Raw genomic sequence first — 9,065 nt, forward strand, 5'->3', positions numbered from 1 at the left:
ACCTGGCAGGACCCTGATACACTGTGAAACCCCATATAAACCTGACAGGACCCTGACACACAGTGAAACCCCTAACACACCTGGCAGGATCCTGATCCCAAGTGAAACCCCAAACACACGTGGCAGGATTCTGATGCACTGTGAAACCTCATACACACCTGGCAGGATACTGATCCACTGTGAAAACCCCATACACACATGGAAGGATCCTGATCCACTGTTAAACTCAATACACACCTGGCAGATACTGATACATTGTGAAAACCCCATACACACCTGGCAGGATCCTGATCCACTGTGAAATCCCCATACACACCTGGCAGGATCCTGATAAACTGTGAAACCCCATACACACCTGGCAGGATCCTGATAAATTGTGAAAACCGCATACACATCTGGCAGGGTCCTGATCCATTGTGAAAACCCCATACACAACTGGCAGGATCCTGATAAACTGTGAAACCCCATACACACCTGGCAGGATCCTGATAAATTGTGAAAACCCCATACATACCTGGCAGGAATCTGATAAACTGTGAAACCCCCATACACACCTGGCAGGTCCTGATAAACTGTGAAACCCCCATACACACCTGGCAGGATACTGATAAACTGTGAAACCCTCAGACACATTTGGCAGGATCATGATAAACTGTGAAAACCCATGCACACCTGGCAGGATCCTGATATAGTGTGAAACCCCCATACACAACTTGCAGGACCCTGATATATTGTGAAAACCGGGTACACACCTGGCAGGATCCTGATCCTCTGTGAAACCCCGTACACACCTGGCAGGATCCTGATCCACTGTGAAACCCCCATACACACCTGGCAGTATCCTGATAAACTGTGAAACCACCATACACACCTGGCAGGAGCCTAATACACTGTGAAAACCCCGTGCACACCTGGCAGGTTCCTGATGCACAGTGAAACCCCATTCACATCTGGCAGTATCATGATACACTGTGAAAACCCCATACACAACTGGCAGGATCTTGATCCACCGTGAAGCCCCATTCACATCTGGCAGGATCCTGATCCACTGTGAAACCCCATTCACAGCTGGCAGGATCCTGATACACAGTGAAAACCCATTCACAATTGGCAGGAATAATGAAACACTGTGAAACCCCATTCACATCTGGCAGCATCCTGATACACTGTGAAACCCCATACACACCTGGCAGGATCCTGATCCACTTTGAAAACCCCATACACACCTGGCAGGATCCTGATCCACTGTGAAGTCCTATTAACACCTGGACGGATCCTGATACACAGTCAAAACCCCATACACACCTGGCAGGATCCTGAAACACTGTGAAACCCCCATACACACCTGGCAGGATCCTGATACACTGTGAAACCCACATCCACACCTGGTAGGTTCCTGATGCACTGTGAAAACCCCATACACACCTGGCAGGACCCTGATACACTGTGAAACCCCATATAAACCTGACAGGACCCTGATACACAGTGAAACCCCTAACACACGTGGCAGGATTCTGATGCACTGTGAAACCTCATACACACCTGGCAGGATACTGATCCACTGTGAAAACCCCATACACACATGGCAGGATCCTGATCCACTGTGAAATCCCCATACACACCTGGCAGGATCCTGATAAACTGTGAAACCCCATACACACCTGGCAGGATCCTGATAAATTGTGAAAACCCCATACACATCTGGCAGGGTCCTGATCCACTGTGAAAACCCCATACACACCTGGCAGGATCCCGATGAACTGTGAAACCCCCATACGTACCTGGCAGGAACCTGATAAGCTGTGAAACCCCCATACACACCTGGACGGTCCAGATAAACTGTGAAACCCCCATACACACCTGGCAGGATCCTGATAAACTGTGAAACCCTCAGACACATCTGGCAGGATCATGATAAACTGTGAAAACCCATGCACTCCTGGCAGGATCCTGATATAGTGTGAAACCCCCATACACAACTTGCAGGACCCTGATATATTGTGAAAACCCCCTACATACCTGGCAGGATCCTGATCCTCTGTGAAACCCCGTACACATCTGGCAGGATCCTGATATATTGTGAAAACCCCGTACACACCTGGCAGGATCCTGATCCTCTGTGAAACCCCATACACACCTGGCAGGATCCTGATCCACTGTGAAACCCCCATACACACCTGGCAGGATCCTGACATACTGTGAAAATCCCATTCACACCTGGCAGGATCCTGATCCACTGTGAAGCTCCATTCACATCTGGCAGTATCCTGATACACTGTGAAAGCCCAGTCACACCTGGCAGGATTCTGATACACTGAAAACCCCAAACACACTTGGCTGGATCCTGATACACTGTGAAACCCCATACACACCTGGTAGGAACCTGATGCACTGTGAAAACCCCAAACACACCTGGCAGGACCCAGATACACAGTGAAACCCCAAACACACCTGGCAGGATCCTGATCCACTGTGAAACCCCAAACACACCTGGCAGGATCCTGATCCACTGTGAAAACCCCAAACACAGGTGGCAGGATTCTGATACACTGTGAAACCCCATGCACACCTGGCAGGATCCTGATACACTGTGAAACCCCATACACACCTGGCAGGATCCTGATCCACTGTGAAACCCCCATACACACCTGGCAGGATCCTGATACACTGTGAAACCCCATACACACCTGCCAGGATCCTGATACACTGTGAAACCCCATACACACCTGGCAGATTCCTGATACACTGTGAAAACCCCATACACACCTGGAAGGATCCTGATGCACTGTGAAACCCCACACACCTGGCAGGATCCTGACCAACAGTGAAACCCCCATACACACCTGGCAGGATCCTGATACACAGTGAAAACCCCATACACACCTGGCAGGATCCTGATACACTGTGAAAACCCATACACACCTGGCAGGATTCTGATCCACTGTGAAAACCCCATACACACATGGAAGGATCCTGATCCACTGTTAAACTCCATACACACCTGGCAGATACTGATCCACTGTGAAAACCCCATACACACCTGGCAGGATCCCGATGAACTGTGAAACCCCCATACGTACCTGGCAGGAACCTGATAAGCTGTGAAACCCCCATACACACCTGGCAGGTCCAGATAAACTTTGAAACCCCCATACACACCTGGCAGGATCCTGATAAACTGTGAAACCCTCAGACACATCTGGCAGGATCATGATAAACTGTGAAAATCCATGCACTCCTGGCAGGATCCTGATATAGTGTGAAACCCCCATACACAACTTGCAGGACCCTGATATATTGTGAAAACCCCCTACATACCTGGCAGGATCCTGATCCTCTGTGAAACCCCGTACACATCTGGCAGGATCCTGATATATTGTGAAAACCCCGTACACACCTGGCAGGATCCTGATCCTCTGTGAAACCCCATACACACCTGGCAGGATCCTGATCCACTGTGAAACCCCCATACACACCTGGCAGTATCCTGATAAACTATGAAACCACATACACACCTGGCAGGATCCTGATAAACGGTGAAACCCCCATACACACCTGGCAGGATCCTGACACACTGTGAAAATCCCATTCACACCTGGCAGGATCCTGATCCACTGTGAAGCCCCATTCACATCTGGCAGTATCCTGATACACTGTGAAACCCCAGTCACTCCTGGCAGGATTCTGATACACTGAAAACCCCAAACACACTTGGCTGGATCCTGATACACTGTGAAACCCCATACACACCTGGTAGGAACCTGATGCACTGTGAAAACCCCAAACACACCTGGCAGGACCCAGATACACAGTGAAACCCCAGACAAACATGGGAGGACCCTGAGACACAGTGAAACCCCAAACACACCTGGCAGGATCCTGATCCACTGTGAAACCCCAAACACACCTGGCAGGATCCTGATCCACTGTGAAAACCCCAAACACAGGTGGCAGGATTCTGATACACTGTGAAACCCCATGCACACCTGGCAGGATCCTGATACACTGTGAAATCCCCATTCACACCCGGCAGGATCCTGAGGCACTGTGAAACCCCATACACACCTGGCAGATTCCTGATACACTGTGAAAACCCCATACACACCTGGAAGGATCCTGATGCACTGTGAAACCCCATACACACCTGGCAGGATCCTGACCAACAGTGAAACCCCCATACACACCTGGCAGGATCCTGATACACAGTGAAAACCCCATACACACCTGGCAGGATCCTGATAAACTGTGAAAACCCATACACACCTGGCAGGATTCTGATCCACTGTGAAAACCCCATACACACATGGAAGGATCCTGATCCACTGTTAAACTCCATACACACCTGGCAGATACTGATACACTGTGAAAAACCCATACATACCTGGCAGGATCCTGATCCACTGTGAAATCCCCATAGACACCTGGCAGGATCCTGATAAACTGTGAAACCCCATACACACCTGGCAGGATCCTGATAAATTGTGAAAACCCCATACATACCTGGCAGGAACCTGATAAACTGTGAAACCCCCATACACACCTGGCAGGTCCTGATAAACTGTGAAACCCCCATACACACCTGGCAGGATCCTGATAAACTGTGAAACCCTCAGACACATCTGGCAGGATCATGATAAACTGTGAAAACCCATGCACACCTGGCAGGATCCTGATATAGTGTGAAACCCCCATACACAACTTGCAGGACCCTGATATATTGTGAAAACCCCGTACACACCTGGCAGGATCCTGATCCTCTGTGAAACCCCGTACACACCTGGCAGGATCCTGATCCACTGTGAAACCCCCATACACACCTGGCAGTATCCTGATAAACTGTGAAACCACCATACACACCTGGCAGGAGCCTAATACACTGTGAAAACCCCGTACACACCTGGCAGGTTCCTGATGCACAGTGAAACCCCATTCACATCTGGCAGTATCATGATACACTGTGAAAACCCCATACACAACTGGCAGGATCTTGATCCACCGTGAAGCCCCATTCACATCTGGCAGGATCCTGATCCACTGTGAAACCCCATTCACAGCTGGCAGGATCCTGATACACAGTGAAAACCCATTCACACCTGGCAGGAACCCTGATGCACAGTGAAACCCCATTCACATCTGGCAGGATCCTGACACACTGTGAAACCCCATACACACCTGGCAGGTGCCTAATACACTGTGAAAACGCCGTACACACCTGGCAGGTTCCTGATGCACAGTGAAACCCCACTCAAATCTGGCAGTATCATGATACACTGTGAAAAACCCATACACAACAGGTAGGATCTTGATCCACTGTGAAACCCCTCTCACTTCTGGCAGGTTCCTGATACACTGTGAAACGCCATTCACACCTGGCAGGATCATGATACACAGTGAAACCCCATTCACACCTGGCAGGAATCCTGATACACTGTGAAACCCCATTCACATCTGGCAGCATCCTGATACACTGTGAAACCCCATACACACCTGGCAGGATCCTGATCCACTTTGAAAACCCCATACACACCTGGCAGGATCCTGATCCACTGTGAAGCCCCATTAACACCTGACAGGATCCTGATACACAGTGAAAACCCCATACACACCTGGCAGGATCCTGAACCACTGTGAAACCCCCATACACACCTGGCAGGATCCTGATACACTGTGAAACCCACATCCACACCTGGTAGGTTCCTGATGCACTGTGAAAACCCCATACACACCTGGCAGGACCCTGATACACTGTGAAACCCCATATAAACCTGACAGGACCCTGATACACAGTGAAACCCCTAACACACCTGGCAGGATCCTGATCCCAAGTGAAACCCCAAACACACGTGGCAGGATTCTGATGCACTGTGAAACCTCATACACACCTGGCAGGATACTGATCCACTGTGAAAACCCCATACACACATGGAAGGATCCTGATCCACTGTTAAACTCCAAACACACCTGGCAGATACTGATACATTGTGAAAACCCCATACACACCTGGCAGGATTCTGATCCACTGTGAAATCCCCATACACACCTGGCAGGATCCTGATAAACTGTGAAACCCCATACACACCTGGCAGGATCCTGATAAATTGTGAAAACCCCATACACATCTGGCAGGGTCCTGATCCACTGTGAAAACCCCATACACACCTGGCAGGATCCTGATAAACTGTGAAACCCCATACACACCTGGCAGGATCCTGATAAATTGTGAAAACCCCATACATATCTGGCAGGAACCTGATAAACTGTGAAACCCCCATACACACCTGGCAGGTCCTGATAAACTGTGAAACCCCCATACACACCTGGCAGGATCCTGATAAACTGTGAAACCCTCAGACACATCTGGCAGGATCATGACAAACTGTGAAAACCCATGCACACCTGGCAGGATCCTGATATAGTGTGAAACCCCCATACACAATTTGCAGGACCCTGATATATTGTGAAAACCCCGTACACACCTGGCAGGATCCTGATCCTCTGTGAAACCCCGTACACACCTGGCAGGATCCTGATCCACTGTGAAACCCCCATACACAACTGGCAGTATCCTGATAAACTGTGAAACCACCATACACACCTGGCAGGAGCCTAATACACTGTGAAAACCCCGTACACACCTGGCAGGTTCCTGATGCACAGTGAAACCCCATTCACATCTGGCAGTATCATGATACACTGTGAAAACCCCATACACAACTGGCAGGATCTTGATCCACCGTGAAGCCCCATTCACATCTGGCAGGATCCTGATCCACTGTGAAACCCCATTCACAGCTGGCAGGATCCTGATGCACAGTGAAAACCCATTCACACCTGGCAGGAATCCTGATACACAGTGAAACCCCATTCACATCTGGCAGGATCCTGACACACTGTGAAACCCCATACACACCTGGCAGGTGCCTAATACACTGTGAAAACCCCGTACACACCTGGCAGGTTCCTGATGCACAGTGAAACCCCACTCAAATCTGGCAGTATCATGATACACTGTGAAAAACCCATACACAACTGGTAGGATCTTGATCCACTGTGAAACCCCTCTCACTTCTGGCAGGTTCCTGATACACTGTGAAACGCCATTCACACCTGGCAGGATCATGATACACAGTGAAACCCCATTCACACCTGGCAGGAATCCTGATACACTGTGAAACCCCATTCACATCTGGCAGCATCCTGATACACTGTGAAACCCCATACACACCTGGCAGGATCCTGATCCACTTTGAAAACCCCATACACACCTGGCAGGATCCTGATCCACTGTGAATCCCCATTAACACCTGGCAGGATCCTGATACACAGTCAAAAACCCATACACACCTGGCAGGATCCTGAACCACTGTGAAACCCCCATACACACCTGGCAGGATCCTGATACACTGTGAAACCCACATCCACACCTGGTAGGTTCCTGATGCACTGTGAAAACCCCATACACACCTGGCAGGACCCTGATACACTGTGAAACCCCATATAAACCTGACAGGACCCTGATACACAGTGAAACCCCTAACACACCTGGCAGGATCCTGATCCCAAGTGAAACCCCAAACACACGTGGCAGGATTCTGATGCACTGTGAAACCTCATACACACCTGGCAGGATACTGATCCACTGTGAAAACCCCATACACACATGGAAGGATCCTGATCCACTGTTAAACTCCATACACACCTGGCAGATACTGATACATTGTGAAAACCCCATACACACCTGGCAGGATCCTGATCCACTGTGAAATCCCCATACACACCTGGCAGGATCCTGATAAACTGTGAAACCCCATACACACCTGGCAGGATCCTGATAAATTGTGAAAACCCCATACACATCTGGCAGGGTCCTGATCCACTGTGAAAACCCCATACACACCTGGCAGGATCCCGATGAACTGTGAAACCCCCATACGTACCTGGCAGGAACCTGATAAACTGTGAAACCCCCATACACACCTGCAGGTCCTGATAAACTGTGAAACCCCCATACACACCTGGCAGGATCCTGATAAACTGTGAAACCCTCAGACACATCTGGCAGGATCATGATAAACTGTGAAAACCCATGCACACCTGGCAGGATCCTGATATAGTGTGAAACCCCCATACACAACTTGCAGGACCCTGATATATTGTGAAAACCCCCTGCATACCTGGCAGGATCCTGATCCTCTGTGAAACCCCGTACACATCTGGCAGGATCCTGATATATTGTGAAAACCCCGTACACACCTGGCAGGATCCTGATCCTCTGTGAAACCCCGTACACACCTGGCAGGATCCTGATCCACTGTGAAACCCCCATACACACCTGGCAGTATCCTTATAAACTGTGAAACCACCATACACACCTGGCAGGAGCCTAATACACTGTGAAAACCCCGTACACACCTGGCAGGTTCCTGATGCACAGTGAAACCCCATTCACATCTGGCAGTATCATGATACACTGTGAAAACCCCATACACAACTGGCAGGATCTTGATCCACTGTGATGCCCCATTCACATCTGGCAGGATCCTGATCCACTGTGAAACCCCATTCACAGCTGGCAGGATCCTGATACACAGTGAAAACCCATTCACACCTGGCAGGAATCCTGATACACAGTGAAACCCCATTCACATCTGGCAGGATCCTGACACACTGTGAAACCCCATACACACCTGGCAGGTGCCTAATACACTGTGAAAACCCCGTACACACCTGGCAGGTTCCTGATGCACAGTGAAACCCCACTCAAACCTGGCAGTATCAAGATTCACTGTGAAAACCCCATACACAACTGGCAGGATCTTGATCCACTGTGAAACCCCTCTCACTTCTGGCAGGTTCCTGATACACTGTGAAACGCCATTCACACCTGGCAGGATCATGATACACAGTGAAACCCCATTCACACCTGGCAGGAATCCTGATACACTGTGAAACCCCATTCACATCTGGCAGCATCCTGATACACTGTGAAACCCAATACACACCTGGCAGGATCCTGATCCACTTTGAAAACCCCATACACACCTGGCAGGATCGTGATCCACTGT

This window comes from Heterodontus francisci, unplaced genomic scaffold (assembly GCF_036365525.1).
Source record: "Heterodontus francisci isolate sHetFra1 unplaced genomic scaffold, sHetFra1.hap1 HAP1_SCAFFOLD_63, whole genome shotgun sequence".
NCBI classification, from domain to species: Eukaryota; Metazoa; Chordata; class Chondrichthyes; order Heterodontiformes; family Heterodontidae; genus Heterodontus; species Heterodontus francisci.